Genomic DNA, 20,987 nt, shown 5'->3' with positions numbered 1-20,987 from the left:
ATGTTCATGCAACTTCTTAAAGAATCCATTCTCATTGTAAATGTTCTTAACTTTATTGCACAAAGAGAGAGAACAGCCAACACGTGTTTCACCCTGTATAGTGAATAACGCCGGGGCTTTCTCAAGGCTAAACAATTATGTCACGTCATTTTCAGAATTTTCCAACATTCAAGACATCAATATAGAAAATATACATAGAGGTTATTTTTTTAATCGGAGATCCTATGGCAGCAAGGTCCTCCAGTTAATCTGGTATTGGGCAGTGACCTGGAATCCCTGGACCTTTCACCCTGGCAGTCTTGATCCTGTGCCTCATGGGAACAGTCCAGACCGATCTGTCAAGCCAGGTCATCCCTGGACCGGAAACAAGCATCCTGGAACCGGTGTGGGGCATCACCCCTTATCAGCCAGGCTAACTTGAATCCAGTGGTACAGTGAGCCAGAGACCCATGTCTGGGCATACCCTGCACACTTAGGGCAAGAAAGGAAAAGATATACAGATGATGGACAGCATGCAGAGCAAATCAGTCATTCTCCCCCACTTAATAGATCTGGGAGGACCTGGCATGGCAGTTCAGGCTGGACTGTTCCCATTGGCTGCAGGGTCAAGACTGATTTGCATATGCCTGGGTTCCAACTGGAATGGCATTGGGAGCAAATAGAACAATGGATTTAGGCCCAGAACTCTGTACTAGGGTGAATGTATGACATTGTTCTGCATTCTGACCATCAATTGTTCTTTTTGCATTTGTTCCCGAAGTGGGACGGTCATGCCCAGACGTGGGTCCTGTACTCTGCATGCCACTGGAGTCAAGCTGTCCTGGCTGGTGAGAAGCGAAGCCCCAAAACAGGTCCTAGGATGCTTGTTTCCAGTCCAGGGAGGACCTGGCCTTGCAGTTCGGGCTGGAGTGTTCCCATTGGGTGCAGGGTCAAGACTGATTTGCATATAGCTGGGTTCAAAACGGAATGGCATGGGGAGCACAAAAATGATGGATTTAGGCCCAGATCTCTGTACAGGGGTGAATGTATGACATTGTTCTGCATTCTGTCCATTATTTGTTCTTTTTGCAACTTTCTAAATGTGGCATTTGCAAAACAGTAACTTGAAATCCAACTTCAACATAAGTTGTGATTTTAAATTGTGAGTCTATTGACACCAAACTTGAAAAGTCTATCTCTTCACAATTGAGAATTACACCTAAAAGATGTAATAAGGTTATCCCAGTGTTAGGCTGTGAGAGATATAGGCCTTGCAGTAGTGAAAAACACAATTTGGAGTTTCTTACTACGAAAATCTGTAAAACTTAAAAGTAAATGCCTAACTTTTCAATTTATTGTGCCCTGTCCTGTGTGTTAGACAGGGTCTACCTTAGGGGTGACCTATATGTGTAAGGGAATGTTTAGACCTGGTAAGAGGTTTATCTGTGTAAGCCACAGATACACGCTCTGCCTTACCCATGGTTAGAGGGCTACTGAAGTGGGTGGCACAATAAGTGCTGCAGGCTCACTAGTAGCATTTAATTTACAGGCCCTGGGCAAATGTAGTGCACTTTACAAGGTACTTATATGTAAATGAAATATGCCAATTTGGAATGAACCAATGTTACCATGTTTAGGGGTGGGAGCATGAGCACTTTAGCATTGGTCAGCAATATTAAAGTACACAGAGACCTAAAACCAGCAAAAACAAGGTAAAAAAAATTGAGAGAGGCAGGCACAAAATTGGGTAATCTACCGTAAGGCTGTCAGGTCTAAGAGTGGTGTCGAGTTTCAATAGGAATCCTGACGTAGTTGTTCATTGATTGAATGGATACATCTCATTATGTATGTGAACATTGCACCCATCGTAAATTTGCATTTGTGATTTTGAATAAAAAAAAGCAAGCATGGATGATGAGTTTGAAAGTTAGTCAATCTCTGATGAAAATTGAGTTTCCTTTTAGACATCGAAAATATCAAGGGCACAAAGCAATTAAAACACATATATTATTAGAACATAACCATTCAAATCCATGTAAATTACCTATGTAAAATGATCATAACAGTACATGTATCAACATAAATGGATTGTTCCAATAGTATAATACAGTTAAATACAAAATAATTATGGTGATAAATACATGCATCGCAACTATTGAATGTATTGATACATTTTTTAACATGATAAATACAAGTTATAGTTTTAATGAGCCATAATTATTACACTAACAAATAGATGAATGATAAGAAAGTATATTCAATTTGAGGCAATACAAATAAAAACCATCTCAGATTGGCAGAATGCCAAATTTGCTACTGGTAAATGTTTTACTACAATTTGTTCGAAATGTGTATATTTATTGTGAAAAATAGCAACAATTCCATGCCTTCCCTTGTGCCATTCTTGGGAATCAGTTTCCATGATTCATAGAAGTCTACCATTTGTAACTTCTGACAGATTGTGTTTGGGATTTGGCTCATCATCAACATCAATATTGCCTCTCATGGCAATATTGTATATGTGTTGAACCTGGCCATCTCTGCAGAGTCAACCCCAAACGTTTTGCATTTACCCTCCAATTTTTTGCTGAATTAATTTTTGTTGCCCATAGGACTCTAGCACTGGTTAACAGTGGTGAAGTGCACATAGTGCTTGTGGTCTCTCTTCTAAAATTGGTAGAATTGGCTTACACCCATGTCGCCCATTTAATTTACTTGGAAGTCCCTAGTAAGTAGTACTACATGCGTCTAGGTGTCTAGGGCCTGTAAATTAAATGCTGCTAGTGGGCCTTCAGCACTGATTGTGCTAGAAACTCAAGTTGCCCATTAAATATGTCTCAGACCTCCCATTGCAGCCTGTGTGTGCAGTTTTAAACTGCCAGTTTGACCTTGCAAAATAAACCTTTTATCAGGCTCAAACCTTTCCTTTTAGTACATATATGTGTCCCCAAGGGTAGGACCTAAACAAATCACAGGGCAGGGTGCATTGTATTTAAAAATGAGGACATGTACTTTTAAGCTTTACATATCCTGGTAGTGAAAAACTCTTGAATTCATTTTTCATTTTTGCAAGGTCTACCTGTAGGAAAACATTGCAGTTACCTTATTAAAGTTGATAAGCTATAACTTCCAAATGGGAACAGGCAAGAGTTCATGTTTGATGTCTTTGGAATTGTAATGGAAAATCTTTTTTCATAGTAAGTCAGATTTTAGAATACAAGTCTAAAAATGCTACTTTTAGAAAGTTGGCATTTTTCAGCCTTAGCCATTTAGTGCCTGTAGACAGTCTCTGGATCACCTGACTGGGTGTAGCTGACAGTTGGGCTTTGCACATTCCTCCACTGCAGCGACACACAATAGATAGCACAGCCTCACTTACACCTGAATGGACTGTGTCCTGTCTTTACACAAAGGACTGCATACCACCATAGTTAGTCTGGATTGAGGGCAGAAAACCTCAGAACTTCCAAGGGAATCCTCCAGAAGTTTCTCCCACTTCAAAGAAAGCGCCATATATACATATTGGAACTCAGATATCAACTCTTCAGTACACTCCTGGACCTGTGGAAACTACAGAAGAAGAGCTGTTGTACTGCTTTTTTGCCAGAAGAATGTCCACTCTTCTGCCCTTCTACTCTGCTGATCTTCTGCCAGCTTGCTGAGAAGGAAGACTGTGCCGGCACCATTCATACCAAGCTGAAGTGACTCCAACGTTCAACCAGCTCACCTGTTCTGAGCTACATGGACATAACAAGCACCATATGTCCATGTAGATGCAACTGCCCAGCTGACCTGCTGCAACTGGACCTGTCTAAGCCCTGCTGGCCTCCGCTGGTTTTAGTTCATGATCCCCAAGGGGTGCCCCTTAGGTCCTCGACTCTTAGTCTTTCAACAGTTGAGCTCCCCTGAAGTTGTGGGCTCTTCACAAACTGGCCCATTGGTGGCAAAAAATGTTGGCCCACGCCAACCACCAAAACAAAGCTCCAGTGAACTAACTCTTCACTCTACATCATTGACTGCTCACCCGGACTTCCAACACAAAGCACCAGCAAGGGACAGCCTTGACACTGGCAGGAACTTTGCAGTACAGGTGTTTACCATTTGCGATGCCCAGCATGCTATTCGTGCTGCTTTGCCAGTCATCCACTACACTCTCCCTGCTCCTCGCAGGCCCCTCGACAGCGAACAGAACTCTTTATGCTGGATTCTGAAGGTCTAACCTGGTCTCTGTATCTGGCCCGCGCTCCATCACGGTTGGCCTTAACTTGTGACTTTCATTACGTCTCATATAACCGGATAGCTGCAGGTGTCCCTTTGTGCCTTTGGTACATTTTGTACTTAAATCTTTAAAATTGCATATCTCCTGTTCTACTAATTACATTTTTGGTGTTTTCATGTCAAAATATTTATTAAAATGTACTCTGTTGTTTTAAATTGTTGTGGAATTTTTCTTGTCTTGTCTTTTCACTTTATTGCTGTTTGAAGTGCTGCATAAATACTTTATGTATAAAGAAGCAACAAGGGCGCCCATATGAGTCAGCATAGGACCTCAGGGAACATATATTTTTCAGAACAACATTGGTCCCATGCATAGGTAATATACGGACAACAATGAATATAGACACAATGGAAACTATATTTAGTTCTGACTTGTCCAGCCGGACAGAGGTCGCAGTTTTTTACTTTAAAATAGAATCACACAAAAATACCTTCAACAACTGGCAACTGCCAGGGAAGACACCCCAGCCCATTGACACGGCTACTTCCCCATACAACGCGACCGAGCAATCCTCTGGCACGCTACTTCAAGTCTCCCCTATTGTGGGATGACGGGCAATTCTTTCGCCCACCCTCTGCAATAATCTACACACAACCGAGCTACTGCCGGTTCTTGTCCGCTTGACTCCCTTATTACGGGTTGTCCTGTCATTCGACCTTCTTTAATTTCAGCCTGGTCTATTCCTTTTCCTCGGGCCTCACTGGCTACTGTGGCTTTTACTGTTTAGGCATTATTTTGTCCTGATGATGATCCCTGTGATTTTGTAATGGGATCGAAACGCCGTCGACTTCTCTAAACACCACATACTGTGAATGTATACCTTATGTGATATGCTTGTAATGGTGTGAATTGAATTTCTGTTACTGTTTCAATCACAGAAATCCGTAGCTTTTGCCTAAAAACCTTGTTCTGTCTGTTTGCTAATTCTTCACCATGCCAATTTGTATGCGTTAGGGTACAGGCTTGTGCCCTACTTCGAAGAATTGTTGAAGGTATTTTTGTGTGATTCTTTTTTAAAGTAAAAAACTGCGACCTCTGTCCAGCTGGACAAATCAGAACTAAATATAGTTTCCATTGTGCCTATATTCATTGTTGTCCGTATATTACCTATGCATAGGACCAATGTTGTTCTAAAAAAAAAAAAAAAAAAGCATAAATACTTTACACATTGTCTCTAAATTAAACCTGACTGCTCTATGCCAAATTACCAGAGGGTTGAGCACAGGTTAATTTGAGGTTTGCTTGTGACGTCACTCTGACAAGTATTGTGGTTAATACTTTAGTAGGGTTTAACCCCCCCCACCACCAGTAACACCCGGTCTTACAGTAAGGTTTAGCATACTACGATCATATTAAAGACAGTAGTAGGCCTATACAAAAGATTTTCAACGGAAAGATCTAGATATCTGCATCTTGATTTCAAAATGCCAAAGCAACATTCAACAATTGGTCATGTCCTACAGTGTGCACCGTTATATTCTTCCTCTGCAGGATTGGTTGGCTGGAAAACAGATTCATTAACTATGGTACGAGGGCATATCCCTGATCTCCTTTGATGATATATAACTACCAAATAAATAGATTAAAACACATTCATATAAAGTTCAACATACATATTTACAAGATTAGTTTAGTTAAAGAAGGAAAGCTTATTTTCAACAGCTATTCACATACTACAACTAGATTCATAATAACAGAAAAGTCAAACTTACAACTTTAGGTAAACGTTCAAGCTATGCTAAATTGATCTTAACTGCTGATGTTTGCAAACATTAGCTGATTAATGACATGGTATGATTGAAAATATTGAAAGCATAAGATTTGGTACATTCTTTCATTCTTTTCCCAAAAAATGTTTTAAAAACCTACCAAGCAGTAATCCTAGACCACAAAAGCAGGCCTGAGTGAATTATGGTGGTTTAATTCACATAATTTCAGGAATTGTGTGTTAGCCTGTTATACAAGAGTCCTGAAATGATGCCATTATGGCACTTTCTGTAATTACCTGCCGTTTGCAGTAGAAATTACAGAAAAATGCTCCATTTGAGGTAAATATTTACCACAAATGCTTGAAAAAAACAGAATGCGAGCAGCTGTAATTGGCTGTGCTTTGTTTAACTGCATCATCATGTGCCAATACTCTAAATTCTACATAATCATGTGAAAATATACATAATTATACCAAAGACATTCACTAGGATTTTGCAAAGCTCTACAGACAATCCACTTTCCAACTGTTGCTTGATTTTTGAGTCAAATTTTACAGGCGTAATATGCACTTTTTGGAAATTTTGCAAGAACATTGGTGTACAATAGGTGTAATCAGAGATAGCCTGCACATTGATAGAAATTGCATGCTTCCTGTTCCATAAAAAGAACGAAGTTGCTGATGGGGGAAGCAGGTTAACATGAGTGGAGTAAGCAACCTAATAGAAATTTTCCTTTACTTGTTGCACCTATTTTCCTTGTTTGGGAAACCAATATGTTGCAGAATTATTTTCAGTATAGGCTCCAAAACTTGTGGCAGAAAGGCAGACCAGATACTCTTTGACACACCAGCCAACACAGCAACTGTATTCTGGAAGAATCCAGATGCTAAAATATGTAGCTCTGACAAGAGTTTTACAGATGCTGGTATAGCGTGTGATTTCCAAGTGGTAGGGTCAAGGACCGATTTGTTTAAGGAGACATGCAATCATGTCCAGGTTTAGCCTTTACTTCTTTATAAAGTCTTTCTCCTCTAGTTAAATAATGTAACCCTCTGTTTGTAGATATTCTCCTTGCATTTTCTTCTTTCTCCATGTGCAATTAGATGTTGCCTGTGTCTTACAATGAGTATCTCCATGTTGGTTACTTAATATTATTCTTGAAGTAGATTGTTTATTTTGTGGGCTCTTGCTGTGCCAATACTAATGTTGCCATGATTTTATACTGGTGATATTTTTCACATGCAAATGACTTTTTTTCCATCAATTTGCGTTACTTCTTTAATTAGCGATGGTGCAGGTTTGCGATGTATATACACAGTAGTATCATACCATGCCCATTTTGAATGCGTCAAGTGGTGGTATTGAGGCCCGGTTATGACATCACCAATTTAAATGCACACAATCTTAAGTTGCCTTCTCTCCCTAAACACGATGACTTTTGACACACATTAATCTGTGTGCACATATGGATAAACATTTTTAAACTCAGTTTGCTTACAATATCATTTCGAAGGCACTCTATCAAGACAGTTTGAAATTCTGTACAAGGGCTAAGTTCAGCACACACGATGTTATTTGCCTTTGGCTGCTCGATTACAGAACCATTATAATAGAATAAACAGATACCGGCCTGACTGTTGCTTCAGCATGACAGCTTGGGGGATAATATTTTATATATGACATCGAGCCTTTGTTTATTAAGAGGAGCATTTTGCTGACACTGAGAGGTTGGTCCATGCTGGAATTCCAGCTCAGCTGATTCCTGTCAACTCATGAGAGGGAGTCTGTCCAGCACTACAACAAGGCGGACAATTCGCTGACACTTACTCTTTTTTTTAATTATTATTGAAGTCCTTTAGTGACATTTCTGATTGATATCACAAAACAAAATTTCATCAACAACAAAATTAAGCCATCAAGTAGAGCAGGTAATTACAGTTGACTTCACTCCACCGTATCCCTCCTAAATTTCAATCAAAATAAAATCTCCAAATTTTATTAAATCTTCTCAACCCCCCTACCCGCAAAGCATAAGTTTGTTCACTTTTCCTAACCCTCCTCATTTTCTGTAACCATTCAAACATAGATGGAATCTGTTCAGACCGCCATTGCTGTAATAACAAGGATCTGGCCACCGCCATTGCAATGTAAAATAATTTAGCTAGCTGATCGGAGAGCTTAAGGTCGGGATCAAAACCATATAGCATCAATTTTACGTTCACTGAAATCATAATATTATAATGAGTCTGAAAAACCCCAAATATTTCATCCCAAAACTTCAAAATTTTGACACAGTAAACCATTACATGGGACCAATTAGCTGGAGAGTGGTTTAAACATCTAAAACAATTTGATGGATAATTAACGTACATTTTAGAAATAGAGACAGGAGTACGGTACAGCAGCCATTTGCCAAAGAATAACATTCTACGCCTATTGGCACCCCGCAACGTGCTAAAGTTAAATCTATTAATAGTTGTCTAGGTATTCAAAGACATTGAATGGTTTTCCTGCTCCTGCCATTTTTTGATTGCCTTTTGACTTAAATCCATCTACATACTATGCGCTAAACATCGCTTCCAGTTCCCAGGTTTTCTATCAAGTTCGTTCAGAAGAAGATCATTTATTAATTGACTTGCTTGGTTCAGTTGTGTAGTGTCCAGTTGCACCAGAAACTTATAAACCACATTATAGGACCCTAACAACATAAAATTCCTATGGATTACATGTGACATTTCTAACGGGGTTATCCATGATCCATTCCTCAAAAAATCGGTAACTTTAACAAATCCTGCCCCGGCCCAATTTCCAGCTAGGCCTGACCCTTGTTTGATCCCCATTAACGGTAATATGGTAGCCAATAAAGTTATTGAGTTAATGGGGGGAAGTGAGTATCTTTTAAACAAGGCTCATAGTTTTAAAAAAAAACATAATCATTTCTTATAACAGACTAATTTGGGAGATTTAAATACCTGCAGGGGGGGAGGTATCAGTACAGATTAAATCAAAAAAGAAATTTATAAATACATTTTTACTTTGAATTTGGCCTTTAAATCTTGATAAATACTGTGCGAAGTATGCGTTATAGTAATCCCTGAGATTTGGTAGGGCGAGACCTCCCTGAGCCAGTTCCTCATATAAGGTACGTATTGCAATAAGGGGTGTCTTCTTTGCCCAAATAAAAGCTGAAAACATAGATTCTACCCTAGAAAAAAAGGTTCCTGGTAAAAAACATGAAATAGTGGGAAAACAAAGTTAAATAAAGGCAGAACGGACATTTTTCTCTGGGCGACCCGACCCAGAATCGTTAGTGGCAATGTATTCCATCGGACAAACATTACCCGAATCTTCTGAAGAAGGGAATCAAAATTTACCCCATAAAAATCTTTAACTGATGCTGGAGAAAAAACTCCAAGATATCTCTTAGATTTAGTATTAATACAACTTAGTATGTCGCGATGCAGTTCCGGGTTGCTATCCCCATATACCAAGATTTCCGTTTTCTTTTTATTAATACGGTATCCCCCCAGGGTTTCAAGATCTGAAATACTCTAACTTGGGAACGTAATTCAGGTTTGATCAGAAGCATAATATCATCTGCGTATAATCTAATCTTAGCCATTGATGGAATCGGGGGAAGAATATCCGCGCAGTTCCTCATTGCGACTGCCAATGGTTCGATAAAGAACGCAAAGAGGACCGGCGATAATGGGCAGCCTAGCCTTGTTCCACGTTTAACTAGAACTGACCCAACCATTGCCGTATTTATAATAACATTGGCTTTAGCATCCGTATAAAGATTCCGAATTAAATTAATGATTTTACCCGGAATACCAAAATGCTCCAAAATAATAAACAGTGTCTCCCATACCACCAAATCAAAAGCTTTTTCTGCATCTAATGACAAAACCAAAGCAGGAATCCCTTGTGTCTCAAAATAATCTAAAGCTTCAATCAAATAATGAGTGTTTGTGATAAATTGCCTGCCGGCGATGAAGCCATTCTGATCCGGATGGATCAAATCTGTTGTGAATTGATTAAATCGTATTGATAGAAGTTTTGTTGCAATTTTTTAGTCAGAGTTTATTAAAGTTATGGGTCGATAAGAATTTGGATCTTTAGCATCCTTCCCATTCTTCAGAAAACTCACCACAGTACCCTCCCGAAAAGAGTCTGGTATCGAGCCGCCCCCCAACATACAATTCAATAATTGGAGGAGTAAATCACAAAAGGCGAAAAAAAAACTTTTAAAAACTCCGCAGGCAGGCCATCAGGGCCGCAGGCCTTGCCATTTTGTAGCTCCTTAACAACTAATTCTAATTCTGGATGTATGACGTTACAACGCATGCTTTTACCACGCCTGCTGTTACAACACAGTTTTTACAACGCAAACCTTTACAACGCATAGCGCTTTGGGGTGCTGGATAGTGAATAGTTTAATTTACTATTCCAACTCCAGTCCCCGTGGACACTAGGGAAGGTGTTGGATAGTAAATTAAATCTATTCCCTATCCTAGAGCGCCCCACAGCGCAATGCGTTGAAATGGTTTTCGTTGTAAAACCTGCGTTGTAGAAGCACTGCGTTGTAAAAGTTTTGTTGTAAAGGATGTTTCCCTCTAATTCTTCCATGGAGAATGAGCTTGCCATTGTCAGTTGTTCAGTCTGAAAAAGAGTGGGTAATGTATATATTTGTAAAAAAGTTACTAGCTTTCGATGGTCTATGCTATGTTGCTGACTAGAGGTGTTATTGTAATGACTGAGCATTATATTTCCTATTTTAACCGTGTCTACTGTGTCTATATGGCTGTTTGGACACTTTAATCCTCTTATCAGGTTAGCCGCAGCTTGCTCTCTGACCTGCCAAGCTTAAAACTTCCCCGTAAAGTTACTTTCTTCATACGTTATCTGGGATTGTCTTCGAAAGATCTCCTCACTTGGGGCATAGTAATTCGCGCTGAGTTCCCGTTTTGCCTCATCTAGTTGATGTTGATTACTGCTAGATGGGTTAAGATGCCTTAAATTGTTTAACACTTGAATTCTTTATGCGAGCGAATTCTTCTTAAACCTAGCTGCTTTAAGTATGGCTGCATCCTTGCCTATCACGAATCCACGAATGAAAGCTTTTAAAGCATCCCAGAAAATATTGAGTGGTGCTGACTCAATATTACGAGAAATGAATTCTCTGATCTCTGTTTTCAAAGAATCAACCCATATCTCGTCATACAGATATTGTTTGTTAAACACCCACCGTTTAGGAATTTTTCCAATTTTCCCTAACGAAAACTCAATAACTAACATTGCGTGATCAGAGAACCCATTATGAAGAGTCCTCTGCTGATTAAAGTTAAGTTGTCTGGAAGCCAGAAAAAAAACAATCCGTGAGGAGGACTTAAATCTCCCTGACCAGCATGTAAATTCTTTTTTAGCCGGATAATGTGTACGCCATGGATCACAGAGCACGAGCGTTGTTATATAGTTAAGGATAGTTTTCAACGATTTTGGTTTGGGCTGTTTTCTTGACTTGGAAGTAGAAACCAAAATTGAATTAATAAGAATATTAAAATGCCCTCCAATGATAACGTCTCCTACCACCGTCAATAGAGATTGAAACAAATCTTCATGAGGTCTAAAGTTATCTTCTACTGGCGCGTAGAAACTTACAAAAGTGATGGGTCTCTGCCTATTTTTAATTTTACATGTAGCCCAACACCAATGCCCTGAACCACCATCCTCAAAATGCATAATTTCAGCGTGGATATTCTTATTTAAACAGATCGCAACCCCTCTCTGAGATTCCGTAATCGAAGAGAAGCCTCGGTACAAGGCCCAGGCTCTAAACATTGAACTCGGCCAATTTTAATGATGAAATGTGTGTTTCCTGTAACAATATTACCGAGGGATTTTCAGTCTTAATCCACGTTTCTATGGCCCGCATTTTCTTTTTATTGTTTAAGCCATTAACATCAAATGATACTATTTTCAGTAGCTCTCTATTAGACATCAGGACTAAATTCCATATTCTTCACCCAACTCTCTCTCTGCATATTTTTAGTTAACCCTAGATCTACCACGAAAGAAATAATACAACAGAAAAACACAAAGGACTCCATTTGTTCATTGCTTTTCTTCCCCCAACCACCCCCTCCATCCCGTTCCCTCCCCATCGTGCTCCAACACCTACCCGTGCCCCCGTCCCCCCATCCTGTGGCCCTTCCTTCCTGCCCCATGCCAGCCACAGAACCCTAACCCCTAACACTTGGGTGTCCTATTGTTACACCCCTTGGGCCCTGGGACCCCTCCTCTTCACCTCCACCCCCCAGTAATGACCCATGAATGGGTCCAGAAAAGACGAAAAAGCAACTCCCTTTGATACTCCCAATACCTAACGTGCCTAAAATCTTATTCTTATTTGGATAAACCTTAGCTATAACTAAAAAAAACTAAAAAAACACTTCATTTCTAGCCAAACATTATAAGTAATAAGGCGGAACCTTTTTCTCTCTTTCCCCCTCTATTCCCCCTCTTTTCAGCCCTTATGTCCATGTGAAATTTCCTTCAGTAGGTCTTGTGCTTCATCCAAGTCGGACAGCATATAGAACTTACCCTTCACCAATACTTTCAGTTTGGATTGCTGAGCAATCATAGCCTGGGCACCGTTTGCTTTAAATAGATAAAGGATTTGCAAGAATTCTGTCCTCCTCCGTGCTGCGACAGTGGACATATCCGAAAAGATTCGCACTTAGTTGTCTCATTCACAGCGAATTGTCTTTCCTGAATTGCTTTAGATAGAATGGTTTCTTTTATCCGGGAGTCTGAACAATTTAGCAGAATTGTACGTGGTAATGTGGAATTAGGAAAAGGTTGGGCCGGTACCCGGTGCGCTCTGGTTATCGTTAAGTCTGGAATTACTTTATGTTTTAAGAAGGAAGTCACCCACTGCACTGTGTTGGATCCCTCTAACCCTTCAGGGACTCCCACTATTCGGAGGTTCGATCTTCGGGTATCATTTTCCAAATCGTCCAGTTTTATTTCAAGTGCCCGTCTGCTCTTATCGATCACTTTGACACCTTTTTTAACCTCCGTCATCTGATCCTCCAGGGTTGAGATTCGCGTCTCGGCTTCTTGAAGTCGAAGTGGGAAGCTGACAATTACTCACAGGTAATAGGAATTAGACCAACTAAATAGTGATTTGGCAAAACCACTTCCCTTAGACATGCTCGAATAGAACGCGCTAAGTAGGAGCATATTGTATACAGTAATTATATGCCAACATATATTCACTGTTCTAGCACAATAGTGGAATTGGTTATCTTTTTCACTAGTCTCATAATTATATTACAATATTCTGTTTCCTTCTGTTGATTATTGCAGCTCACCTATTTTCCTCACGATTCACAATGCATCAATAAATGTTAAAAAACGCATGTTTTGCATTTCTTGTGTATGTCTTAAGTCATAAGTCATAAGTTGCTAAGCGAAAGGGTTCTAGATCTGTTACCATGATTTCCTTGGGGAATCAGGGTTGTCATGTTCTGAGGTTGCACACATTTTTGTTACCTTGTAGGGTTAGTTAGGGGTGCAGATGGTGCACTGTGAGCTAGCAGGACTAGTGGCCAACAAATCCTGAGGGTGTGCACGGGATCAGTCTTGCACAATCCTGACATTTATGCAATCTAAAAAAATCAACAATATTACCAGAGAGGTACACGTCATGTGACATAGCAAAGTCAATGTTCTAGCTTGGGTTCTTATTTAATGGATTGGCTGAGTAGTATTCTTTTGTGTACCCAAAGGCCCTTATTCCCCTACTAACAGGAGATGTCCTTGGTGTTAGGGAAATGATCCTCCTCAGCTGAGTAGGTAACCCCTATGTATTGGCTGTAAGAAAGCTTGAACCTTTCAAAGGATCTCCCAATAGTGGTACCCACTCTGATTCTATATATTCAAATGGCTGATGAAGACACACAACAATTAACATACCAGCTAACTGCAGAAATGCAATTACACAATGCTGTTGAAACTCAGTTTGCTGCAGACAGGTGGAGATGATACCTTCGTAGTTGAGACTCATGAACATTCAGGACAGAGGTATTCTATTCATGGGTTACATTCCAAGCAGTTAATACAACTTCAAGACAGTTTCACACATACGCTGTAGATACAATTCCTAATAACTACCCAGTTATGAAGCATTAGCATCGGATGAAAATAGGACCGTTTTCAAAGTAGCACTTGAAATCTGTACAGCAACCAGTTGCAAAAGCAAATGTGGCACCTGTAGTCGGGCACCCAGGTCGCAAAGTGCCATGAGTTCGAGTCCTATTTTCATCCGATTTGGATTCTAAGCGAGGTATTTATTCTGTGGAGGAAATATATCTCCTTATTCTTTCCCTGGGTGTGAACTTATACCTCTTATGGTCATTATTTCACCTATTGAAAACACTCTTACCTCCACAGATCAGCAAGCAATCTTGGCGCTTATCTGCAACAAATTGGACTGACTAATGAATCTTTAACGGTGGATCCCTTGAGGAACCTGAATGTGGTACCCTAAGGATCATTTTAAAGCTTCATATTATTGGGACGCCCACTACTAGGACGGACTTTTTTTCCTGTACTCTTGACTATTGAGTTTGCAATGCATACTTTTGCCCTGACGAAGTTCCCGTGGCACAAGGGGAACGAAACGCGTTGGCTGTGCCTTTGCTGATTGAAAATTTTGATTTCTGAATAAAGAAGAGACTTTTTAAATCATCTTTCGCCCTATTGACTTCATTGGAGTGCACCTTCCTTTTTGTTTTTGTATACTAGTTCTATCTAAACATCCTTAAACAGCGGATATTGGAAGTGGCTGCACCACCTGATATTGGGAATACACGGAACTAATGTGCTTGACCTTGGTCTGCTGTTTGTGCTCTTTAGTGTCTGATGTATTGTCTGGTGACAGTATCGTTGAGTGACTATATCCAGGAGGCAACACCGGATTATAGGGTGAGTGCCCCACATCGCTTATATGAGATGTGTTACATGGGGCATCTTTGGGGTGGTTTCCTTTGACTTTTTGTCTCTACCTCCTGAATTTTGGATGCTGTGCTGGATTTTGTTTTTGCTGGCTTAGGTGCTTTGGGCACTTTGCTACTGCTGATCACTGTTAAAGTGCAAGTGGTCGCTGTGTAAATTGTGTTTACAATTGGCTCTCCCTGATTGGCATATTTGATTTACTGGTAAGCCCTTAGTAAAGTGCACTGAGTGTGCCAGGGCCTGTTAATCAAATGCTACTGATTTGCATATGTCTGGGTTCAAACTGGAATGGCACGGTGAGCAAAAAAATGATGGATTTAGGCCCAGATCTTTGTCCTGGGGGAATGTATGACATTGTTCTGCATTCTGTCCATCAACTGTTGTTTTTGCATTTGTCACCCCCAGTGGGATGGGTATGCCCAGACGTGGGTCCCGTGCTCTTCATGCCACTGGAATCAAGTTATTCTGGCTGAAGAGGGGTGAAACCCCGAAACCGGTCCTAGGATGCTTGTTTCCAGTCCAGTGAGGACCTGGCATGGCAGTTCGGGCTTGACTGTTCCCATGAGGCACAGGGTCAAGACTGATTTGCATATGACTGGGTTCAAACTGAAATGGCATGGTGAGCAAGAAAACAATGGATTTAGGCCCAGATCTCTGTACTGGGGAATGTATGACTTTGCATTCAGTCCATCAACTGTTGTCTTTGAACTAGTGGGCCTGCAGCACTGATTGTGCCACCAACATGAGGAACCCTGAAAACGTATCTCAGACCTGCCACTGCATTGTCTGTGCTCAGTTTGTTAACTGCCATGTCGACCTGAAATGTGCACCCACTTGCAAGGCCCTAACCTTCCCATATCTTACATCTAAGGCACCCCTATTGTAGGCCCAAGGAACCCCCTCAGCTGGGTGCCGTGTATGTGAATGGTAGGACATGTACTGGTGTGTGTGACATGCCCTGATAGTGAACTACTGTCAATTTAGGGTTTTTCACTTTTGAAAGACTACCTGCTCCATAGGATGGAATGGGAAATACTTTGTAACATCTTACGAGTATAACTTCCCATTGGGACAAGACAGAGAAATAAAGTTGAGGCTATGTGAAATCAGAATTTAAGAACACATCTTTTAGTAAAGATGTTTTTTTTAGTGTGTGTGGGAAAATGCCACTTTTAGAAAGTAGGCCCTTTCTTTTTTAACCAGTCTGTGTGTCTCCACCTGTTTGTGTATCCACTGTCTGGTTTTGGAGTGACAACGGCTGGTAATGTGCATTCAGTGTAGACAGCCACTGGGGGGGTTTGCGGTGTGCCTGCCCCTTCCTCGATGACTCAGAGCTGAGCTGAATAGACTGTGGCTGAATTTAGAGTGGGGGAGGAGTTTTCCTTTCAGCTGAATAGGGCCTGTCGCCCTTACACGATGTTGTCTCCACCCCCTGTGGTCATACAACTGCACCAGTGAGGACAGAACTGGTTTGGACCGGGCTCAGAGACCCTTGAACAAATACATTTTGGTGGATAAGTATTACACCTGAAACCCCAGACCTTTAGATCACTTCTGGACTCTAGAGGACCCTTTGCCAAGGAGAAGAGCTGAAGAACCGTGAAGAGGAGTACTGCCTCTCTGCTTTGTGCTGTGTGGAATTGGCCTGCAGTTGCTGTTGCTGCCAGGGAAAGGACAAATGCTGAAGCCTTGAACCTGCTTGAAGAAGATCTACAAGAGCCTGTGTGTGCTGGCCTAATATCTGAAGTCTCAGAGACACAAAGACTTAACCCCCAGCTTCTGTGAACTCTGTTGCTAAGAGATCTGACCTGCCAGGAGGTTTCTGTTCCAGTTCTGGTAATCTGAAGGATGTTCCTGCTGTTTGGGAGCTGAAAGAAAAGAAGAACTGAAGAAATCGACGTATCGCTCTTCTTGCAGCTGCTTTTCTGATGCAGCACAGCCATGCAAGAAGAATCTCCACCCATCACTGCTCTGCTGAAGAACTGACACAGCGCCTGTCGTGGCTGCAAGGACCAATACATCAAGACATCACAGCTGAAGGAACCGACGCAGCGTTGCTCGACACCATTGCACTGATCAATGACGCATCCCACATTTTCACGCATCGCATCTGAGTGGCAAGTTTTCCAGACACATCACCCGCAGACCAGAATAACCTTGGAGTCAATGCATCACTTCCCCCTAAAGACCGGATTCGATGCATCACTCCTCCTGCATGCAGCAGAACTGTTGTAACGCCTTCCCAAGCTCTCAGGAGCTGACACATCTCTTTGTTTCTCAATGCTTCCCATCTCTGCAGCTGTTTGGCCTTGTGAATTTAGACGCATCTACAGGTACTTTGTGAGAAATCATGCATTTGTCGTTTTCTATGGACCAAGTTGTTTGAAACAATTTTAAAGTTATATTCTTATCACATGTATGTTGTTTTTGTTTGCTTTGGTCTTATTGAGTTTAGATAAAGATACTTTCTACTTTATTTTCCTAAACTGGTGTGGTGTACATTTGTAGTATGATCACTTTATTACTGTGTGTTTTGAGTACAAATGCTTTTTTTAAAATGAGACTAAAAAACAAGTTAGAGAGATTCTCACTCAACTTGATAGAAAGATGCAATAGAAAGTTGCCCCTCCCAGATGAATAATCTTTTGCTTCCAGTAGAAATCTGACCATTCTTATTGTCTAGTATTAGATTACAGACACCTCAACACAACTAGATGTACAGTTGCTGTACAAAATGCACCCAGGGCAGCACTGATGAACAACATAGTCCAAAAGAAATGCAAAACAACACTGGATCTCTCTAAAGCATTTTTATATTAAAATGTAGCACCTGAAAGCAAGTACTTGACCACATTTAGCACATACTCTCAAAGACAGTTCTGTCATTTGCCCCAGGGGTATAAGAATAACCCCGGGTTTTTATAAGCCTGGGTCACAGAACTTCTGCAGGAAATTGATGATCAGCCATTGTTCTATGTCGACAACATATATTTGACAGATGAACTTTCTACACACTTGCCAAGAGTGGATCGCATTGTTTTGGGATTCCCTCTCAGGGGTTACAAATGTAATTTTAAAGAAACAAAAATTGCCCACCTCAATGTTCTGTTTCTGGTTAATGAGCTGTGAAGTGAAGGCAAAAGCATTGCAGCACATTTCTTAGAAAATTGTAAACCCTTACAACCACTAAACACATTGAAGAAATTTCAAGCCATCTTGGAATTCCTAAATTTTGGCAGAATTTACTTTCCAGATTACGCAGACTGGGTTAAACCGCTATACGAATTAATACATACAGATTTTGCTAGCACACACTAGACAACTGAACACACACAACTCTTGTGTTCAGTACAAGCTGACATGCTAGCTTCAACACACTTACACACATGTGTAAACAGTACACAAACAACCTGGGGATCTGTATCATTGATGGGGCATTAGGTTATACCTACATTACATTCAATGAGAGAAACACTGTACCAATTGCATCTAAATCACATTTATACTCCAATGCTGAGGTGCTGATGATGGTGCAGAATTCTGTAGTCCGAGAGGGATCCTTGGCTCAAGGGAAAAGCATCATTGTTGTGACTCCAGTTCCAAGCCTAGAGGCTGTCACAAATGCCAGCGTTCCTAACATCCTTGATGGATACAGTGGGCCAACTCTCTCACATCAATAGACGTAGACTACAGATTTGACTGAACACTACAAACACAAGCATACCTGCAATATGAAAATAAATACCCTATTCCCAATAACGTCATGCCTCTTCATCATTATGATTACATCATCTGTACTGACGGTTCTTCATAGCCTGCTGTAGGGACAAAACAGCAATACTCAGCATTGTGTGCCGGTGTTAAAGGTAAAACTGAGGATGGTGAATTCTACCCTCAAAAGACATACAGTCACTAAGTGATTGCACCGCGCAGCTTGCAGAACTCAGTGCTCTAATACTAGCATTGAAGAATACGGATTCTGGGGTCCTGATACTGATTGTGTGTGATTCGTATTATTGTGTCCAGTCTTATAATGAGTACTTACACTACTGGAGCTAGGATGAATTCAGAGATCCCAAAGGGTACATAATAAAGCACAATATGCTTTGGGGACAGGTAGCAAAACTCAAAGAGTGTTTGCCACATACTCATGTAATACACACTCTGGGTCATAAGTGTGTTGGAATACACATTGTAGATAATTCCAAAGGCAACAGTTGCCATAAAAAAAATTGATACTTGTATAGCGCACTACTCACCCGCAAGGGTCTCAAGGCGCTTGGACGAATACCGCTGTGGAACCTATCCTGGCTTTCCCTGTGAGGTGTCCACTCCTGGGCACCTCCAAGGTGGAGGCCAGGCATCCTTAGCGTTGTGGGGGCCGTTGTGGAGATTAAGGAAGCTATTGCCCAGAGTTGCAGAGTGGGACTCCATGATTGGAATAGGCACCGAGGCGAGAATTATCAGGTCCGTGGAATTTTTGAGCCCAAGACCCGCCGAGGCGGGGAATTGAACCCTGGTCCCGGGCTAGACCTCTGCATCAGGGTCTGCCGCTCTAACCATTGAGCCACACTCAACAGTGCAAACTGCTGCAATCACTGCAATTACTCGTTCAAGTATGAGGATAGACCCCGACACCATGAATGCTGTCAACGCTGTGTGCGATGGCACCCACCTGCCGAAAGGCTTTTCTGCAAAGTACATCTACCATTTAACTGCACAAAACATTCTGTTTGCTCAGATTTCTGGAGTGGGGCATCGAGTGATACAAAATTCAGATTGCCAGTTAGGGTGGTTCCCACCAGCACATGAGAGTCTAGCATATGCACACGCAGGGTTGTCAGCTACAACTTCACTATTGCAGAAACGCTATTGGTGGCGAGGTCTCTACAAACAGAATAAAAACATTGTCCTTAAATATGACATCTGCCAGCAGATGAAGGGATGCACTGTGGCACGTCCACCACAGACACCTCTATTGATCTCAGAAAAGCCACTCGCTTATGTTTACCTGGACCATTGCGGCCCGTTTACAATCAGACTGGACTTACAAATACATTTGGGAGCAGTTGATTCCTGCTCTCAATTCATATGGATTTGACCATAGCAATCGGCTGTTGCCCAAACTGTTATTAAAGACTTGAAAGTCTTTATCGGGACATACGCCTTAGCTACAATCCATTCGGACCAGGCTCTGGCTTTTGCCTCAAAGGCTAAGAGAGGCAACATGGGAAAATGGTCATGCAGCGCTCCTTCTCCTATCATCCTGAGGGAAATGCGGTAGTGGAGAACAAGAACCAGGACTTTAAAATATTTAACAGCGAGGGTATTAGGTTCAGTTCGCTATTGGTTACATCACTTATATGAGGTCCAAGAGCCCTGAACAATCGGCCTAGTAAATCCCTTGGTTCTCAGACTCCCTATGAGGTCCTGTTTGAGGTACAAAATGTGGATACCAGACAGTACAGTACAGTGACAGCTGAAACACCATTTAACATCAATGAACATTTAGATTTTTACCTGGATCTGAATAACGTTTGAGAAGCTAAGGGCAACATCCAGCAGAAAGTTTATGACACTGGTGAAGTGAATGAAGCACCAGCAACTCCTATTTGGATTCCCAAGATTGGTGAACTTGTTTGGGACAAAAAAAGTGGACAAGAAATTATTTAGGGCTGTCCTGGCCATTGAAGGAACAAGAACTGTACCTGTAACACCCATTTCTGGTCACAAAAACAAGAGATGTGTCTCATAGATCTCATCAAACCACATTATGGGGCCAGTTCAACACAGTAGAACAAGAGGGCTCCTAGGTAGGTAGGTATCTACCTCCTCTAACTGCCTTACAGGAGATCCTGATGGAAGTTTTAAATGATGATGAAGCCTCTTCTCCTCTTCACGGGCCAGCTAACACTGAAGTATCACTTCTTTCTGTTACATCAACAAACTATTTGCAAACATCATGCACAGAAAGACAGATTTCTATTTTACAAACAGAT

This window comes from Lissotriton helveticus, chromosome 2_1, assembly GCF_964261635.1.
Source record: "Lissotriton helveticus chromosome 2_1, aLisHel1.1, whole genome shotgun sequence".
NCBI lineage: Eukaryota > Metazoa > Chordata > Amphibia > Caudata > Salamandridae > Lissotriton > Lissotriton helveticus.
This window is presented reverse-complemented; position numbering follows the sequence as displayed.